This window comes from Staurois parvus, unplaced genomic scaffold (assembly GCF_062004578.1).
Source record: "Staurois parvus isolate SC_StPar_1 unplaced genomic scaffold, SC_StPar_1.0 ptg001528l, whole genome shotgun sequence".
Lineage (NCBI taxonomy): Eukaryota > Metazoa > Chordata > Amphibia > Anura > Ranidae > Staurois > Staurois parvus.
In genome coordinates, this window is record NW_028319324.1 from 111,195 (window position 1) to 114,534 (window position 3,340).

Sequence of the window (3,340 nt, forward strand, 5' to 3'; positions counted from 1 at the left end):
ATGGCCAGTTGTTGAGACAAGGCTGGTTTTGGGCTAGTCACTTTTGTCTCAAGGACTAGCTGCACTTCAAGTCTTACCTGAGATGTTGGCACCCAACGTGGCACATGGCCCAGCAAAGGTGGCAACAACCATGACCTACAGTCCAAAGGCATTGCACCACATGTGTATATATCGGTCATTTTGTATCTTGCCCTGTTCCTCTCTGGGTAGCTACATATCTTCCACATATTCAAGCTCTACCCATGCGTAGCGGAGGGATGCCTGCTCTCACAGCTTGACACCCCAAATGCCTCCCCCACCGAGACCCTCTGAAACCAGAATCTCCTCTTCAGAATTCCCTCCCAATAGAACAGGTGACATCTTTGACATCCCCGTGTATCCACAACATGGGGGCTACATGCACCATCAAAATGTCTATGGCCAGCATTTATCTCAGGGTGGGACGTACTCAGGGGTATAGACCCAATGGCTACTGATTGGCCAGTTGAGACAAGGCTGGTCTTGGGCTAGTCACTTTTGTCTCAATGACTAGCTGCACTTCAAGCCTTACCTGAGATGATGTTGGCACCCAACGTGGCACATGGCCCAGCGGAGGTGGCAACAACCATGACCTACAGTCCAAAGGCATTGCACCACATGTATGAGATATAGATATATATAACCGTCATTTTCCATCTTGCCTGTTTGTATTCACTTCAAATAAATTAGAATTTTTTTTTACTAAAGTTGGGCACGAGTGTTGTAATTGTTCCCATGTATTTATAAACCATATGGGGTCTGAGATTATAAATCCCATTTCAGTCTTTGCAGATGACACCAAGCTGTGCCGGGGAATAACGTCCTCACAGGATGTCTCCAACTTACAAGTCGACCTCAATGCTGTGTAATTGGGGGACTATGGGGCCAATGAGGGTTAATGTTGATAAATGTGAGGTTCTGCACTTGGGGGCTAAGAATATGCATGCATCATACATACTGGGGGGGGGGGGGGGTCAATGGTGGTGAAGGATCTGGGAGTTCTGGTAAATCACAAGCATAATAATGGCATACAATTCCAAACTACGGTTTCTAAAAGCGAGAAATCCTCTCTTGTATTAGGAAAGGTATAGCCTCCAGAGAGAGATTTCCCCCCCCCCCCCCCCACGGGTACAAATCATTTGGAATACCTCATCCAGAATATGCAGTTCAGTGATGGGCTCCAATTCACAAAAAGAGCATTGGGGAACTGGAGAAAGTACAGAGAAGGGCAACCAAACTGATAAGAGGCATGGAGGAGATCAGCTATGAGGAAAGATCAGAGGAACTGAATTTATTCTCTTGAGAAGAGATTAAGGGGGGGAGCTATGATCTCCATGTAGAATACACAAGGGGGGGATATGATCTCCATGTAGAATACATAAGGGGGGGGGGATATGATCTCCATGTAGAATACATAAGGGGGGGGGGATATGATCTCCATGTAGAATACATAAGGGGGGGGGGGATATGATCTCCATGTAGAATACATAAGGGGGGGGGGATATGATCTCCATGTAGAATACATAAGGGGGGGGGGATATGATCTCCATGTAGAATACATAAGGGGGGGGGATATGATCTCCATGTAGAATACATAAGGGGGGGGGGATATGATCTCCATGTAGAATACATAAGGGGGGGATATGATCTCCATGTATAATACATAAGGGGGGGATATGATCACCATGTATAATACATAAGGGGGGGATATGATCACCATGTATAATACATAAGGGGGGGATATGATCACCATGTATAATACATAAGGGGGGGATATGATCACCATGTATAATACATAAGGGGGGGATATGATCACCATGTATAATACATAAGGGGGGGATATGATCACCATGTATAATACATAAGGGGGGGATATGATCACCATGTATAATACATAAGGGGGGGATATGATCACCATGTATAATACATAAGGGGGGGATATGATCACCATGTATAATACATAAGGGGGGGATATGATCACCATGTATAATACATAAGGGGGGGATATGATCACCATGTATAATACATAAGGGGGGGATATGATCACCATGTATAATACATAAGGGGGGGATATGATCACCATGTATAATACATAAGGGGGGGATATGATCACCATGTATAATACATAAGGGGGGGATATGATCACCATGTATAATACATAAGGGGGGGATATGATCACCATGTATAATACATAAGGGGGGGATATGATCACCATGTATAATACATAAGGGGGGGATATGATCACCATGTATAATACATAAGGGGGGGATATGATCACCATGTATAATACATAAGGGGGGGATATGATCACCATGTATAATACATAAGGGGGGGATATGATCACCATGTATAATACATAAGGGGGGGATATGATCACCATGTATAATACATAAGGGGGGATAGGATCTCCATGTATAATACATAAGGGGGGATAGGATCTCCATGTTTAATAGTGCATGCTGAAGCACACAGAAGTCACCAACTGTCTGCAGAGTCAATAGCTAAAGACCTCCAAACTTGGTGTGGCCTTCAGATGAGCCCAACAAGAGTGCGTAGAGAGCTTCATGGAATGGGTTTCCATGGCCGAGCAGCTGCATCCAAGCCTTCCATCACCAAGTGCAAAGCGTCAGATGCCGTGGTGTAAAGCACGCAGCCACTGGACTCTACAGCAGTGGAGACGTGTTCTCTGGAGTGACCAATCACGCTTCTATGTCTGTCTGGGTTTGGTGGTTGCCAGGAGAACTGTACGTGCCTGACTGCATGGTGCCAGTTTGGTGAAGGGGGATTATGGTGTAGGGTTGTTTTTCAGGGGTTAGACTTGGCCCCCTAGTTCCAGTGAAGGGAACTCTTAAGCGACATTTTGGACAATTTCATGCTACCAACTTTGTAGGAGGAGTTTGGGGATGGCCCCTTCCTGTTCCAACATGACTGCGCACCAGTGCACAAAGCAAGGTCCATAAAGACATGGAGGAGCCAGTTTGGGGTGGAGGAACTTGACTGTCCTGCACAGAGTCCTGACCTCAACCCCATAGAACACCTTTGGGATGAATTAGAGCGGAGACTGCGTGCCAGGCCTTCTCCCCTGACATCAGTGCCTGACCTGACAAATGTGCTTCTGGAAGAATGGTCCAACCTTCCCATAGACACCCTCCTAAACCTTGTGGACGGCCTTCCCAGAAGAGGTGAAGCTGTTATAGCTGCAAAGGGCGGGGCCAACTCAATATTGAACCCTATGGACTAATATATATGCGATTGTTTATTTTCAGTTAGAGGTGCGCATAACTGCCCACCCCGCTGTGATTAGCAGATCCTGGGCCATTGA